The 18515-nt window shown below is 36.2% G+C and overlaps 1 protein-coding gene across 1 annotated transcript in view; it reads right to left on the bottom strand.

Moving 5' to 3' along the window:
- Grm1 (glutamate metabotropic receptor 1) overlaps nt 1–18515 on the bottom strand; it is a 463945-nt gene that overhangs the window by 89557 nt on the left and 355873 nt on the right. The window lies entirely within an intron of this gene.

The raw sequence follows: 18515 nt of genomic DNA, 5'->3' as shown, positions 1-18515 counted from the left end.
AAGAAAGTAGTAGGAAACTGTCATGTATTTGAATTCTATTTGCTGCCTTTCAAATCTTATGAAGAGCTTATGAAGGCCCACATTCTCTAAATAAAAAACTTAATCTTGTTTCTGGTCCATAACTAGCTAGGTGTGTACTAAGGATAGAAGCACATTCATTTTGTCTCCCAAGCAGAACTTTTCTAGATAGCAACTATGCTGTTTGCTTTTCATAGGTTTCTGAATATATAATTAGGATTTTTAACACATATACACATACAAGAAAAGTAGCATGACAATCTCTGCTCTTTGGCTTATATAATACCTGTCCCCATTGTTCCTTATGTACTATTCATTCTTTTCCTAGATAGAACAAACTGAAGTGTAAAAGCACAGTGTTATTTTGTTCTATGGAGGTTGAGTATATCTTCCTAGTGCACTTTCTCTGGACTGGCACAAACTCTTGGAGTACTGCCCAATTGAGACATAGCACAAGGTGAGCTCATTCTACCAAACATTCCAGGAATCCATTGCACAATTTCAGGCACCAACTGAAACCCATTCCTGTCTGTACCTAAATGCTCCTCAACCAACTGCTGCTCTAGCTATGCCTCTCGAGGACGACAGGCTCCAGGGCATTCTGCACATCTTTTTTCTTTGTGAATGTGAACTTTACAATTGATACATTTTCTATAGTTTGCAAGTTCTTATGTTGCTGGTCTCTATATCTCACTACTTATATTATTTGCTCCTACTTATTTTAGGTCGTATTATCTACTGAATCATGCACATGTATGTATTCCGTCACTTCAACTGGACTACAAATTTCCATGGGCACATATATACTTATTAACCTTTTGTATCCCATAGTATGTTTTTGTATACACATAGAGTTTGGGACATAATCATATAGAATAAACATCTGATAGGTTTACATCGGTTTAATTCCAAATACTTGATTGACGCTTCCTTTAATCTATTCTTCCTTTGTACCAGAGTATATGCATTAAGCCCTGTGTGTTATAATCAAAGTATTAAAGAACTATAGATAAAACATCACACATAAAATAGTAATTAGTATACAAAGGGTAGCAGTAGGTTGACAATGTAGTGTTTGCAGTTGGGTAAGTGAATGACACAGAGGTAATAAGAAAGTAATTTATAAATTCAAGAGGAAATCAAATAAGAGTAATAATAGATTCACAATAGCACAGTAGCATGTAAGAATTTGTTATGCATTAAGTTTTTAATATAAAAAGTACAAATGGCAACAAAGTTAATAAAGTGATAAAAATGTAGGAAAATCTTTCATCAATTTCTGTTAGCATTTTTAGTAGAAAATGATAAAAAAAAATAAAAAGCTCCTCAAAAGTGCACTGATTCTCTCTGAAAAATTGTCTGTTAGTCCAGTTGCTTAATGAGCCAAATCAAGTGACAACCAATAAATATCCATTTAACAAGGAAAATGAAAGCCAGGGCACGGAGCATAGTCAATATTTTCTGTCTCCACTAGCAGATTAGAAGGGAGGCCTAGGGTTCCTCAGGCAGCTGGGCTACAATCGTGCTGCTACCTCTTTCATCATTCAAGAAACTCATTGCTACTGGATTTGTCCAACTTGGTTCTTAATTTTTATAGTGTTACACTATTTGTCCTCTGCAGCAAACAAAAATCTTATTTATCAGTGGTATATTTGGCCAGTCAGTAAGAACTTATGGGAAATTTGAGAAACCATTGGTAGAAAAATCACTTAAAATGATCTATGAATGTATAACAAAATTCACTTTTGGTGTGTTACACCTAGACTCTCGTCATTGCCTTCATGATGTCCTTGCTCTACCATACATTGCTTCAGAAAGAGGGACATTGCTGAACTCTAGCCATCATAACACCAACCCTCCACAGAATATATGAGCTTATTCCTCAGAGCCTTGTCCTCAAACATTGAATTCTCTCACAGTATGGGGCTGTTCAAGTGCCTCTATCCAAGACGACACTTGCAGAATAATGAGGAACAAGAATTTTGAAACACTGAGAGATCTGGATCAGGGAATCTATGAGAAATCCTTGGTACATCTTTTATCCATTCTTTCACTTCAGTTCATTAAATACTTATATTCTCTTTGCCCTTGAGGAGTGGATTCCAACGTATCATAGATTCACAGTTTTTTAGGAAATTAGGGTCTAAGAGAGAAGTCTGAAAATAACATTAAGAAACACAGAGCCTGCTCAGAGAAGTGCAATACTCTGTAGGTAACAGATGGTAACAGATGGTCCCAGAGTGGAGTAAGGTGAAGCTGGGAGAATTTACCCTGAAACCATTGACATAGCATGAATAGCAGATGGACAGGACACTCTGGTCCATGCTACTGGCCTCTTAACCCCTACTGGGGATCAAGGATAAATGAGACCCAAGACAGTATCTTCCTCAAGTCACAGGATCCTTTTGTTCTCTAGTAAAGAATAAAATGAAGATTAGAATAGAATTCCTGACCTTTCAGAATCAATAAAGTGAATATATTGGCTGCTTTTGTATAGACTTGATCACTAGAAGCCTGAAATCAAGACAAGAGAAAGAAGTAACAACAGAACTTTATGACAAACATCACAAAGGAAAGACACTGATCTAATTGTAATACATAAGCACAATCTGATGTATGATAACATTTTAATTTTACATCAATAAAATTTACATATATATATATATATATATATATAGCAAGAGAGAAATAAGACAATCTTTATTTATTTAAGACCATTGCACAACAAATTTCACCCTATTTTAATCTTTATCCTTTAATATTGATATTATTATTACTATGTCAGAGATGAGAAAAGTAAGGCCCAGGGATGTTAAAAACATTTCTCCAAAGCCACATCCATATCAAGAAGTAAAGTCAAAAATTAAATAAGAGCTTACTAATCCTATAGCACAGATCTAGAACAACAGTATTTGTGTGTATGCATGTGTGTGCACATATACATGTGTGTAATATCTTAAAGGCATTAGATGACAGTAGGGAAAGCTTTTAAGTGTACAATTCTTTAATTAACAATAGTGTCCACAGAGGAATTCTAAATCTAAAGGACAACATAAGTAATTGTAATGACAGAAAATCCCATCTGGTTTCTGGCGTATTAGAACTGCATAAAGAACATAGCTTCAGTTTTTGGGAACTTTTCTTTGTAGACGGATGTAGCCAAAGAAAATATGACTCATTTTTATAAGCAGCTGCCTCTGGCCAAGAAGAACAGACAAACTTTGACATGATCTAACAGAGCAGGAAGTTATCTTACAGTCTGTGAGCTGCATCAAATCCATGTTGGTTGAAGTTCCTTAGAATCCCACCAGCCTCAAGAACAATCTGACCTGAATTTCACCTATTTTAAATCTCCCATTGAAATTACTGTTCTGTTTTCTGTTTCCTAAAGTTCTTTGTTTGCCTTGCATTGAAGGAGAAACTAGGAAAACAGTGTGATGACACAATCATATGATTCTGCTGTGAATGCACAGATGTGACATTTTTGAAGCTGCCTGGTCTAAGAAAGCATGGGGAAGATCTCTGTAGGATCAGGGATTAGGGAAGGTTGCATGGCTGCACTATCTTAACTTCATCACAACTCCTCTTCTCCCTCACCTGGAATGCAGTCTTTACAACCATGGCTAACCTGAGAGATCCTATAGCAAATAGCCCTAACACGTCACATTGTACTTTTACAAAAGTATGTTAAGGAAAAGGGTTAGAGCACTATAAAGTGGTTTGTCATTGATAATTCCAGGTACAAGTTATCTCAGACACACTACCAGGAAGAATTTTGTTTTTATAAATCATCATAAATAATTGGTTTCTTACTAGATGCTATTCAGAGTTACAATCTGTTGTCTGTCTCTAGTTGCAGAACATAAATCTCATGTGTTTTATCTCTAAACACAACCTTGATTTTATCTGATTTTCTCTTACTGTTATTATAAAATATTGCCATACTTAAAAAGTCATAAGTATCACAGCCAAGAGGACTAAGGATATATAATGATAATGTGGTATACATTGAATGGTAGTCTAGAATATAACAAAAAGTCATTAGACAAAAATTAACCAGATAATTGAATGAACTTTATTTAGTAATAGTATATCAATATTGTTTCACAAATTATAATGGATACACTAGGTAACATATTAAGAATGGAAAAAATTTGGTGATAGGATGTATAAAATTCTCTATCTTACTATCATAGTTTTTCCATAAACTAAAATGTTTATCTAAAGAAAATAGGTTTCCTGGTGCCATTTAAGAACTTTGGCAGGCTCTGGGCAGTGTGACTGTGGTAAAGTCTGACCTTCCTTAGCCCAGAGTGCAGGAGAGGAGCTTCTGCTGGTACAGATCCAACCTTTTAAGAACTTAGAAAACTTCTGAGTGGCCTGTATGACACAGGAGAACTGTGATCTGTACACCCAGCATGAGCAGGCGCAGAGCTTTCTTAGAGCCTTTTAAGAGCTTTGGCAAACACTGGGTGGCCTGGGACATCCTATCAGGGTGATTACTGGGAGCTTCAAAAATACCAAAACACAGGATCAAAAGGCAATATCAATCCTCTAGCCCATCCACAATAAATCTAGCAAACAAAGACATACAAGAACTTGGAAATCACATACTTGAAATGTCTGAAATGATAACAACTGAAGTAAAGAAACACGAGCATCAGATTATACAAGACATAGGATCAGAAGTAATATCCCAGGACCAAAAAGAAATGACAACAATCATGAAAGAATTGCACAGCAGCTAACGAAGACATAGGTAAAGAAATAGAGGAGAACAGAAAAATGATGGAAACACTAAATGAACAATACAGCAAAGAACTAGAATGCATGATACAGATTCAAACAGAGAGCTAGGAAATTAGGAACTCCATTGAAAGCTGACAAACCACTTGAAAGAAACTGAAGGTAAACATTCAGACCTCAGAGACAGTAGTGCAGCTAATGAATGTGAAAGGAAAGATGTCTTAAAATTAACAGGAACCAAGAAATAACAATGCAGGAGCTACAAGACAATACAAAGAAAAATAATATAACTAATAGGTGTCAATGAAGCAGCAGGACATGGCACAAATGACATAAATAGACTATTTGCAGAAGTACTATCAGAAAATTTTCCAAATCTGAGAAAAGAATCTGACATACAGAAAAGCAAAGTATATAGAACTTCACACAGACATCATCACAATAAATCTACATCTAGACACAATATAATCAGGATCTCAAAAATTCAGCAAAAGAATAGAACACTGAAAGCTGATAGAGGGAAGAAACAGATCATGTACAATGGAAAGCCCATTAGAATCATGGCAAATTTCTTTCTTTTTTTCTTTTCTTTTTTTTTTTTTTTTTTTTTGAACCGGGGATTAAATTCAGGCCCTTGCGCTTGCCAGGGAAGCCACAGCAGATTTCTGAACACAAAATATCAAAGCAAGAAGAGTTTGAAGTACTACAGGTCCTAAAAGAAAATAATTTCCAACCTAGATTGACTTCTATCCCTGAAAATCTATCAAATTCAATAGTGAAAAAAGATCATGGCATGAAAAAGAACAATTGAAGAAATTCATGACTGCCAAACCAACCCAACAAAGAGTACTGACAGATATTCTAGAAAGATACAGAAGTACTCAGAGCTTCAAGAACAGAAGAAAGGAACCACCAAACAGATCAAGTAACTAAAAAGAAGGAAAAAGTACAGAACTTATAGCAGGAAAATAAGATGACAAAGATAATCCAATGCATATCATGTATAACTATCAATGTAAACAGCCTCAATTCACCAATCAGAAGAAACAGACCTACAGAGTAGACTAAGAAACAAAATCCAGTAGCATGCTGCATATAAGAAACACCCTTAATTCAAAAGGAAATTCACAGACTAAAAGGCAAAGGATGGAAAATAATCCTCCATGCCACAGGAAATAAGAAAAAAGAAGGGGTACCTATCCTGTTTGCTGACAAAATCAACTTCAAACAAAAAATCATTCAAAGAGATAAAAAAGGTCATAATGTACTTGTTAATGGAAAACTGCAAGAGGAAGAGACAACAATTATAAATATATACACACCCAAATAGGAGCACCCACCTACGTAAGACCAAATTTTAACAGACATGAAAAATCAAATGAGCAATAACACAATAGTAATGGGGGGCTTTAACATGCTATTGGACCAAAGAGATAGATCAACAAGGCAAAAAAAAAAAAAAAATCAGCAAAAAATAACCAAACCAAACCAAACTTTTGAAGAAATTGACTTGATAGACTGTTATACAGGCTTTCACCCAGAAACAACAGAGTGCACAAGGAATTGAGATTATACCATGCACACCATCAGACCATAGTGCAATAAAACTGGAAATTATTGCAAAAGAGACTAGAAAAACACCATAAATACATGGAAATTAAATAACAACCAGTAGGGGGAACTACCTGCTCGGGACCCCACTCCTGTCCTTCTCTCAGGACAGGAGCTTTCTTTCTCTCAATAAATAGATTCTGCTCATAACCCCCGTTTGTTCCTAAAGTTCATTCTTCGCTTTTAGAGAACACGAACTCATGCAGGTCAGGTCCAGAGATCATTTTTCTCTATGTCATTTGGAGGTTCCCTATATTGTTTGGAGGTCACCCACCCGAGACCAGTTTTTCTCCCTGTATCATTTTGGAGTTTCCCACCGAGATCATTGGATGGAGGTATGAGTTTGCTTTTCTTTCATAAATTCTGGATTGGGACTTGCTTAGGTAACAAATTTATGTTTCAAATGTCAATATGTCTTTGCCCATTGCTTATAATTGTTCATGCTTTGCCTCATGCAGTTTTGCTTCACATAGTACTGTTAAAATTGCTTACAATTGCTTATGTTTTGTTGTTTCTTATATTGTTGGTAAAATGTTGGTCAAAATGTCGGTAAATCTTAAGTTAAAATGTGGAAATGTTACAAGTTCATGATATTTCATTAATGGGACATTTTATGACTATTGTATATTCATATACATTGTCTTTAACTGTTGCTCAATGTACTGGTGGTATTCCTTGCTTGACTTTAGAAAATGGCGCTAAAGAGAGTAATGTTAGTAAGCTTCCTAATGGATTTTATATAAATCTCTGTAAAAAGGGACTTTTAGCCAGGTTGGACTTAGAAAATATACATGCTTGTATATGAAACATGGGACTCCTTTTGCCAGTTAAATGACATTAGCTCGGCAACCGGTCTTAAAGACTTGGAGGACAGGTTTCACTGGGATGGACTGGTTCTGATCCCCCTCTACTCTACATGCTAGAGGGAATGTCAGGCCTGATCTGTTTCAGTTTCCTTGCTTTGATTTTATTCCTAATTTTCCTACCTCTTTGTACTTTCCTTTTTAGAGGCATGTAAAATTAGGAAAACTCTGACCATTCCAACTAAGTGAAGCCCTTAGAAAATGAGCGTTAATGCCGAACAGAAAAGTCATTTTAGAAAAAGGACACATACCCCGTCTTTGGATCAGATGAGACAAAGAGGACTATGCCCGTCCAGGAGGACACATATAAAAGCCATGTCCTGGCTTAGTGTTTTGGGCAGGTCTCCTTTGGGAGGCTCAACCTGAGACACAGTGGAGAGAACCAACTTCTGGGTGACACCAGAAGGAGCTATCTCCAAAAGCAGCACACTTATGGGACCAAAACACATTTAGTGTAAGGGAGGATTCAGTCTTTCCTCCTAGGTCTAGTTATCATTGTGCATAAGATATAAGTTGTGGACTTTAAAGCCTTTAATGTAAAGTACTAGGTAATCTTGTTTAGGCCTATAGCTATCCCTTATAGAACTTACAAAGAGTGGTTACTCTGTCAGCTAGTAAGTGCTCTTAGAGCAGCTGCCACTCTTTGAAGCAGAGGACAGGTTTCTGCAGCTGTTCTTTAGTGAATCCCCATTGAAGCCCATGGGTGATGGAATGTTGAACCAGAGAAACTGCTGGATTCCTTTCTGGAGACATCTCTGGTTTTGTGAGCCAAAAGAAACCAAGAATGCCTGAGGGGAGAAGGCACCAAACCTGAAGGTTCCTTGGTGGAAACTGGCTCTTGACCACTGAAAGATCCCCACTTACCTATTGTACTTTCTCTCTCTCTCTGCTAGTAAAGTAGGACTTCTACCTGAGCTTTTCAGTAGAACAAGTTAATGGGTCACTCTTTCAGAAATAAGGCTGAGACAGTTTACAATAGTGGTTATCAGGGGAAGTTTACATCTGTGCCCTAAGTGTTAACTAAGAGTAAGATTTTCGCCAGCTATATTGTCTTTACAAACATGTAAAATGTGATTGCTAGATGATAAATATGTTTCACCTGTGAGCTTCAAGGTTAAATCTTGTTTAGTTGCTAAAAATGTTTACCTAGGTGATCAGATGGAAACCAAGTGTCTGGAGACTGGTTCAGTGCATGGAGCCAAATCTCTCCAGTCAATGGTTCTAGCTATCTCTAGAAATGAACTTCATAACCTGAGAAGTGCTCACTTCTACCTGACCTTTTATGCCTTAGTTAATGCTTCCTTCTGTGGACATTCAGGTCACCAGACTAATTGTAACTTACACATATTCAATAAGAGTAAGTAAAGGGTTTGTGAGATGTTTCAGGAGATAGGAATCATGCGCCAGTTCAAGGGTGGATAGGCTGGTAAGATCTTGTATCTCTTCTCTCCAACAGGAGCATCCACCTGCTCTGGAGAGGGTTACTCAGGGACACCTGGGTGGAGGAATCAATTAGAACAAGGTGGGGATGCCCAGAAAGGTAATTTCTATTGAATTCCAGGTTATCTCACAGTCAAAGACTCTTACTCCTTTAGAGTGTGCTTCATTAGGCACCAGAAAGACGTTTGATCCTTACATGTTAAAAAGAGCCATTTAAATGAAGAGGAAAGTATCAACTGTGATGCTAGTTTATAACTGAAAAGATGATGTAAAAAGGAAAATGGTAAGAATATCTTATGTTCAGATTTGGTTTACATTAAGAAGGTCATTGTTATTTAAGTTTGAAATGTAGATGTGAGCTACAGGAGAACCAGGCAGTTCAGCCTTGCCCACCATTGGTGAAAGTAAGGTTTCCCCCATTTGCCTTTCCAGTCTAGAGGGTGTGGACTTCTAAGACAGCTATAATCCAGTCCTCTACAAGGCTACACCCATTCTTAGCTGGGTTTATGCAAGCTCCTTAAGGACAATACCTTTTAAAGAAGTAAACAGGAAATTTGGAACTTCCAGAGTTCATGTGCCTTAGGTGACCCTGATAAGTACATTGATGTCTTTTAGAGGATTTATTCAAACTTATGAACTAGATTGGAAAGATATAATATTAATCTTAAACCAAGCTTTGACTTCTATGAAAAGCAGGTAGCCTTATAAGCTGCTGTTACATTTGGAGAGGAATATTATATTGTTATAAGGACTCAAAAGATGGACAACCAGTGGAATTACCTGTTCCCACTGGAGCCCAACCAGTCAGAGCCCTGCTGCTAATAGCCAGGCAGAAGAATGGAAGAGACAATTTCTTTCAAGTATGTATTCTTCAAGGTCTAAGAACTAGAATCAAGCCTTCAGTTATTAAATGTTAGCTATTTATCAGGAAAAAGATGAACATCCCTCTGATTTCTTAAAATGTTTAATAGAGGGACTGATAAAACATAGTTTGTGAGATGTTAATTCAATAGACAGACAGATTCTGTTTAAGTGTCCTATAATTGAAACTGGGAGAAAACCAGGGAGAGAAAACAAAGAGATCAAAAATGGCCACCATTATTATGGCCTCCAAACAGACCCTAAGTCTGATTCTCTTGGCTCCAAGAAGAGCTCAACGATTATGACGTTCATCTGCTACTGCTGTCAGAAGCCAGGCCAGCATAAGAGGGACTGCCTTAAGAGGCCCACAAGCCATGCCCTGACTGCCAAGGCAGCCACTAGAAGTGAGACTGCACTCTGAAGCGGAGGCCCCAGAGCTCAGACTCAGCTTCCCAGAGCTCAGACTCAGCTTCCCAGGTGGTCCAGTAGGACTGACGGGCCCTGGGCCTGCCTCTTCCCTCTGGCCAGACTGTTACCTCTACCTGCAGTCTCCGCAGAGGAGCTCTGAGTAATCAAGATTATAGGAGGGAAAAGAAACCCAGCCTATTGCTGGACATTGGCACAGGTCTCTTTGTCCTTCTCCAGCTCTGACTTTCCTTCTAGTCATTGTACCTCAATAGAAACAGACTTTAGAAGATATATTGCTTTAGCTATAACTGAGGTAATGCAATATATTCAGGTTGCTAACTAGTCATAATTATACTAAGACTGGTTTTTACAAACATAATATATTGTTGTTCATGTACAAGATTTAAAAGGTATTTTATTGGTTTAATATGACTAAATGCTTTGTATTTCATGATGAGTATGTAAGCCTGGTTGATTTTTAATATAACTCCAGTATTTCGTGCTGATAGTTAATACATATGTGACCTCTCTTAACTAAAGCTAGAGGGAATTTTATATAGTACACTGTCAGACTTCATGAATAAAGGGGTCTAAAAGCTAGTGAGTTATGATTGCTAGGTCTCAAAAAGATTTATAAATATATGTTCTAATCTCTCAAATAATTTGCTATTTCTAGAAGATACCAAAACCCAGGTAACCATACATGTAAAATCTAAAACCAAAAAGTTATATTTTTCTCAGTGAGCCCCAGATTTCTGACACAAGCTATAAAAGTTAAAAGGGTTTGCTGGAATAAATTTGTCTGAGTTAAGGTGTTTCATAGTAAAAAGGATACAAAATGGAATTATAGATGGAAAATAAGAATGGGGATACTAGCAGCCTACAGGAAAGCCAGGCAGAGAAGAGGCATTTCAAGCAGAAATGTCCACAGCTGCTAGAAAAGGAAAAAAAAAGTGTTTATGATGGAGTCAGAGGAAGTTTCAGATTGGGGTGGTCATGTGTCTTCCCTCTCAGTCTGAGGGAACCCATGTTAACTGCCAATATAAGGAGAAATCCTATTAAACTTTCAATAGATTGCTTATACAGATTTGTCAGTGGTTACCCAGCCAGTGGCCCACTTGCAAATGAGAAAATACTGTTTTCCCTATGCCCAGTAATTCATGTTCCCCAGTAATAATAGGAAAGGCCAGTTTGTTTGAGACAGTACCCAATGACCATCAAAGATAAAATCTGCTAATGGACCTACAAAATGTTCTGACTAGTGTTTTTATTTGGCCAATGTATGTGTAATAGTTTCTTTGCCTTTGTCTTCCGATGCAAAGCTGTAATGAAAATGTCTGGTGTCTATTGAGGGCCTTTAGATAGAACCTCTGAAGAACATACCTGACTGCCAGTCAACAACTATGACCCATTTCAGCTTGAAGAAGCCAGAGTGGTCATCCCCATATTTCCCTCACGGCAGTTCAGGTTACTTCTTCAGAGGGGGGAATGTTGCAGGCAGTTGAGTTAGACAGAAATATTATAGGCAGCCAGAAAGGGCCAGGCCCTCAAGGAGACAAGATGGAAGACAAGGTGACTTTGCAACTTGGAAGAGACAGACACTCCCATATGGGCAACACCTCAAGACCAAGACAAAAAGAGGAAGCACAGCTACATACTTCCCTAGGGATGGGCATTAGGCATTGATATCTAAATAGTATCAATCAACTTAAAAGAGCCCAAATGAATCACTCGCCCAACCCCCAACAGGAAGAGACCGTGTTCCGCATTCGTGCCCGCTTGCTATGTGACTTGCTTTCCCATTTGATACTGGACTTAATCAATTTTACCTGAGCAATGGTGCTTGTAATCTCATTGGTTGACCATAGTTTTGCCCAACTAAGCAAGTTTCCATGTCTTCTCCACCACCTTAGACCCGCCTCAACACATGGTTTTTCTCTATAAAAGTCCCTGCAAGAGACAACTTCTGAGGGGAACTACCCACTCGGGACCCCCTCCTGTCCTTCTCTTGGGAAGCTTTCTTTCTCTCAATAAATATATTCTGCTCATAACCTCAAATAAATAAATAAATAAATAAATAAATAAATAAATAACAACCAGTAGGTCACAGATGAAATTAAAGAATAAATTAAAAAATATTTACAATCTAAAAAAATGCAGATACAACTTATCAGAATGTGTGGAATGCAATGATAGCTGTCTTAAGAGGAAATTTACCATGGTAAATTCAAAGATTAGGAAAACAGAGCAAACCCAAATGAGTAATCTTATGCTGCACCTCAAGCTCCTAGAAAAAAAGAGCAAGTCAAGCTCAAAACCCAAAGAAGGCAGGAAACTACAAAGATAGTGCAGAAATTAATGCATTGGAGATGCAGAAAACAATGCGACAAACAAATGAATGAAAGAGTTGGTTCTTTGAAAGAATAAATAAAATTAATAAACCCCTAGCCAACCTAATCAAAACAAGGAAAGAAAAATCCAACTTCATGCAATAAAGGATGAAAACAGGTAAATCACTACAGACCTTAGAGAAATTCAGAAGATCAGCAATGCCTACTTCCAAAATTTTTATTCTCACAGAATGGAGAACAGGAAAAAAGGACAGTTACCAAGATACATATCAAATGCAAAAGCTGAGTAAAAGAATACAAACTGTGAATAATGCAATAATGACAAACAAAATTGAAAATGTAATAAAAAACCTAATAAAAAAAGCTCAGGTCATGATGGATACACAGCAGAATTCTACAAGAAATTTAGAGAAGATTTAATGCCAACTTCCAGCTCTTCAGTGAAATTGAAAAGGAAGCAATTTTTCCAATCTCATTCCTGGAGGCAAGTATTACTCTGATTCGAAAACCAGAGACAGATCCAAATAAAACAGAGAACTACAGGTCAATCTTTCTAATGAATATAGATGAAAAAAATCTTAAATAAAATACTAGCAAACAGAATGTAGAAAATCATCAAAAAGATTATGCATCATGACTAAGTGGGCTTCATTCCAGGAATGCAGGGATGACTCAACATATGCAAATCCATAAGTGCAATGCACCACATCAATAGAACGAAGAAAAAAATCACATGATCATCTCAATAAATGAAGAAAAACCTTTTGACAAAGTCCAACACTCATTCATGATAAAAAACCTTAATGAGAATTGTAATAAATGATATATATCTCAGCCTAATAACAGCCACCTATAACAAACTAACAGCCAACATCATACTAAATGGGCAAAACCTGAAGGTCCTCACTTTAATATTGGGAACAAGACAAGGATGTCCACTGTCTGTACTCCTATTCAATATAATTCTGGAAACATTGGCCAGAGCGATTAGACAAGAGAGAAATAAAAGGAATAAGGATTTGAAAAAGAGTGAAATTATAATTATTTGAAGATGACATGATACTCAATATAGAGGACCTCAAAAACTCCACCAAGTATCTTCTAGATTTATTGACAAAATCCAGCAATGTCACAGGACACACAGTCAAAACCCAAGAATCACTAGCTTTTTATATACAAACAATGAATGCACTGAGAGAGAAATTAGGGAAATCAATTTACAGTAACATTAAAAAAATGAAATAGTTAGGAATCAATCTCACAAAGGACATAAAAGATTTATACAGTGAAAATTATAGTATTCTGAGAAAATGAATTGAAGAGAATTTGAGAAAATGGAAAAATACACCATGCTCCACGATAGGAAGAACCACCATTTTGAAAATGGCCATACTCCCAAAATTGGTATACAGATTCAATACAATCCAGATTAAAATAACATTAGTATACCTCACAGAGCTAGAGAAAGCTTTCCTCAAATTCATTTGGAACAAGACAAGACTAAGAATATCAAAAGCAATCATGGGAAACAAAGGAAAGGCATGAGACATCAAAATCCCTTACCTGAAATTATACTATAAAGCTACTGTGATAAAATCAGCTTGATATTGGCATAGAGACAGACCTGAGGATCAGTGAAACAGATTAGGAGATGCACACATAACTCCAAACACACTCAGCTACCTTATCTTTGATAAAGGGGCCAAACGAGCTCACTGGATGAAAAAGGCTCTTTAATACATGGTACTGGACAACTGGCTTTTAACATGTGAAAGCTAAAAACACACCCATGTCTATCACCATGCCCAAAACTACAGCCAAAATGTGTCAAAGATTAAGTATTAAAACAGAAACACTAAATCTTCTGGAAGAACGTATAGGTAGAAAACTTAAATACAGGGGTAGGTAGAGAGTTCATGAACAAAAACTAAACTGCACGGGATACACTTCAGAGAATCAAAAACTGGGATCTCATCTTTTTCAAAAGTTCCTGTACTTCAAAACAAATCACCAACAAAGTAAAAAGAAAGCCAACAAACAGGGAAAAAATTATAGCTGTCTCTCCAACAAAGGTCTTCTATCTAGAGCATATAAACAGTTTAAAAAAAAATCAGGTACCCAAATTCAAAGACCCAATCCAAAGACCCAGGCATGTAAGATGAAAATATACTTCTCAGAGGAAGAAATACAAAAGGCAAGTAAACATATGAAAAAATGTTCAACATCATTGTTCATTTGAGAAAAGTAAATTAAAACAACACTCATATTCCGTCTCACCCCAGAAAGAATATCTAACATCAAGAAGTCAACCAATGACAAATGCATGAAGGTCTGTGGAGAAAAAGGAACGCTTCTCCACTGTTGGTAGGAGTGAAGACTAGTACAACCACTATAGAAATTAGTATGTAGATTCCTTAAAAACCTAGGATTGGAGATCCCATTCAAGCCAGCTATTCCCCTTCTGTATATTTTTCCAGAAGAACTGAAACCCTCAATATATATATATATATTGTGTGTGTGTGTGTGTGTGTGTGTGTGTGTGTGTGTAACCGAGGATTGAACTCACACAAGCACTTATTCTACTGAGCCATCTCCCTGGCCATTCTTTTTTTCTTTTCTTTTCTTTTTCTTTTTTCTTTTTTTTTTTTTTTTTTTTGTGCATCCATGTTTATAGCAGGGCAATTCATCAAAGCTAAATCCTGAAAACAACCTAGATGCCCATCAGCTGAAAAATGGATAAAAAAAAGTGTGGTATTGTTACACAATGGAGTATTATTCAGCTGTATAATAGAATAAATTTGAGTCTTTTGTTGGTAAATGGATGCAACTACAGAACATATTCCTAACTGAAATAAATCAGACCCACATGTACAAACATCATATTGTCTCCTGCTGTGAGAACCTAAAAGAGAAAAATGGAATCTGAAGGGCACAACAGATACTGGGAAAAGGGAATGAACTTATTCAAAAGAAAAGAGTTACTGAGTTAAGAAGGACAGCAGAGGGAGAAGTGGAAAGAGATTTATCTATGTATGTAAACGGGATTGTTTAGACAACTGTGCCTTGCATTTCTGCTGATCTATGGAAAGGAGCAGATAATACTTAATTTGTTTTGCCTCCTTTTTTCAATTGTTTGTTTTTTCTTCTTAATTTCTTATACATTTCTTTCTTTATTTCTTTCTTCTTCCAATTTTACATGCATATATCTGGTAATGTGAATAACTGACTGGAAGACAATACTATATTACAACAAATACTGTGAAATTCATATTATTTTATTAAATGAAATTCTGTATCAATTGTAATTTTTTCTTGTTTGTACTCTCTTATAAAATAAAGAAAATAGAGATAGCTTAACACATAATTGCCTGCCTGGCAAGCACAAAGTCATGTGTTCAATCCCCTATACAAACAAATAAATAAATAAAGGCATATAATAGGCATCTATGTTATACATAGTTAACTTCCTGTAATTGTTTTTCCTATTCATTCAACAACAACTTATATTGTGGCATTTTATAAATTGTCTTGAGTAAACTTTGAAAATAAGTTATGCTCTATATTCATTGATGTATAAAACCCTTAAAGACATGTATATATAGATTTCTGGTTACATAAACATCTTGTATAGTTTTGCATAATGTCATTCACTAAAGTAGGCTCTGCTAAGTAAGAGACTGATGGACAGTACACACATTCTGTTTTCTTATTCACTTGTTTCTTATATTATGGTACTATAAAAATGGAAACACATACATATATCCTCAATACACAATATACCTTATTTTACACTTTTTTTCGATAAACTCAGTTCTAGTGGCTCTGGAACCACTTCCCTAGTGTATTAACATCACTTATCAACAGTTAACTTCTGATTACTAGAATTTGCTCTTCCAAACAGAGAAATTCAATAATGACTTGGTTTAAGGGCTGAAACATGGCTGACTCCCTGTATAGTGTAAGGACTTTTAAATAAAGAAGTATAAATTTTATAAGAAATTAAAGATAAGACCAATGTTAATTTCAAGAAAAGGCATTCTAACAAAAGACAAAAAGTCATGGGAGATAAAAACGGAGTTAAAAGCTGAGAAAATAACTTCACTGATAATAAAAAGATAAAAATTAAAATTAAGCATTCATTGTTACAGATTAGTTTAAGAACTTAAACCTATATGTTGCTTCCTGTTCTTATTCCAGGGACCAGTGAACAATCTTGCCAAAGAAGTAGGAGAAATCAGTAGGGTATTCTTAGATGTCTGCTTCATATCAGTGTTCTTCAATCTCTGAAAACAGGCTTGGAATACTGTCACTAGGACAACATGGCACAGACATCCAGAGGTTGTTTTATGACTCAGATGTGGTATAAATTAGCACCTGCTTAGGGGGGAAATAAGAAGTTTGGGTTTTCAGAAACTTTTGTGCTATATATAAGAATTAGTATACACGTGCTATTTTACAAAGTCTCTTTCTGCCTTAGAAGAGGTGACACTGACCTCTCCTGCTCTGTGTGAAAGAAGACATACTGTTACTTCTCATCAGTGTCAATCACTTAGACCAAGGCTAGAAAGTGAGACAACACTGTAGAGATAAGGTCACTGTGTCAGGCCATCTATGAGCCCTTTTCATTGCCTCTATTTTCAGATAGCAATGAGCTCCAGTTCTGCTTACATCCATTAAACAGCACAAAACACTTCACTAATGGTGACATAAAAACTCACTGCAATAATACTTGATGTTTTCTTAGCTTCACCTTGATTATAAAATAACACTACTTTATTAACAAACCCTTATAACAAATATTTCTCTGTGTTGGAACGCTGAATTTTTTTTAAATTTTTTTTAAAATTATGTGTTTGCTACAGGGTCTCACTACACAGCTCAGACTCCTAGTGATCTTCCTGTCTTCAGCCTCCCTGGTGTTGGGATTACAGGGGGCATAGCCAGTGCAGCATGTGGTACCTGGGTTTGAATACTGGTCCCAGCACTTACATTAGCAGGAACTTAGTTCACTGAGCTATCTATTCTGGGTTGTTTTGTTTTGTTTTATGTACTTGATACAGAATCTCACTATGCAGCTCAGACTCACAGTGATGCTCCTGTGGAATGCTGAATCTTTCATTTAATATTCTAAACAATTAACTTAATGGAGCCCAGTTGAAGAAGAAAATGTCTGTTCATCTTTGGAGAAAACTTTCAAGGCATTTTGATAGTTATTCTGCAAAGTATAGGTCTAGTTAAATTTGAAGAAATCGAACTACATACTGTGGAAACACAGACTTGCTGACTTATTACTAAAAGGTTACAGTACTCATTTGTATTTAGGAAGTTGATAAAGCAAATTATTACCGTGAAATATTAGATGCCCCTTCCCCATGGTACATATTGTGTCTCTACTGACATCTGACTTTGCACTGATCAGTGAAATCTGAATAGAAGTGACACATATAATTTTTAGCAGAATCTTTAAACTCAGTGTACATTAGCTATCCTTTAGCCACAGCTGTTAAGGTTCCAGGGAGAAGCTTTCCGTGCTTGCTTCCAAAAACAAAGAAGATACTTAACTAATACATAACAAGAATGTAACATAAGTAAGAAATAATTTCTTACAGTTGTGAGACACTAAATTAATGATCATTTGGTACTACAGCATACTGGTGTACTGCCACTACATGTTAGTATATATTAGCCTGTATACTAATACAGTATCCAGCCTATGACTAATACAGTAGTTCGTATGTAAAAGTAGAGATGTTATAATAACACAACTATTGATGAAACATAAAATATGAGGCATGTAGAAAAAGACAGAAAATTGCAGAAAAACTGCAACTAGTTCTAAATAAAGCAAATCCATTATTTTGCAGTGAAAAACCATTCAGCAACACTGTTAGCTGCCACACAGGGAAGGAAAGCATTTCATCAAAGGAACTTGCGTATTTAAGCAAGGAGTTAGGAAAATTAAAGTGCAGAGATGAAAATGAAATTGATTTTCATTTCCAGCTGTTAAAAGATCAAACTGAGAAGATTTTCACACTAGGAAAGACCAATAGAAGCTCAGATTTATGACAAGAATCAAGAAATATTCATTATTTTGTTGAAATCTTATAAAGAATTAATCTAGCACCCAGGAATCTTTTAGATGAAGTAAATAGCTCAAAAAAATGAGACTAAGATGGTAGTTTTCCATTAGAAATCAGTTAGGTGCGATGTCTCTAAC

Source organism: Octodon degus, unplaced genomic scaffold, assembly GCF_000260255.1.
Source record: "Octodon degus isolate 3935 unplaced genomic scaffold, OctDeg1.0 scaffold00024, whole genome shotgun sequence".
NCBI lineage: Eukaryota > Metazoa > Chordata > Mammalia > Rodentia > Octodontidae > Octodon > Octodon degus.
Note: the sequence above shows the minus strand (reverse complement) of the source record. Positions and strands in the feature narration are given on the sequence as shown.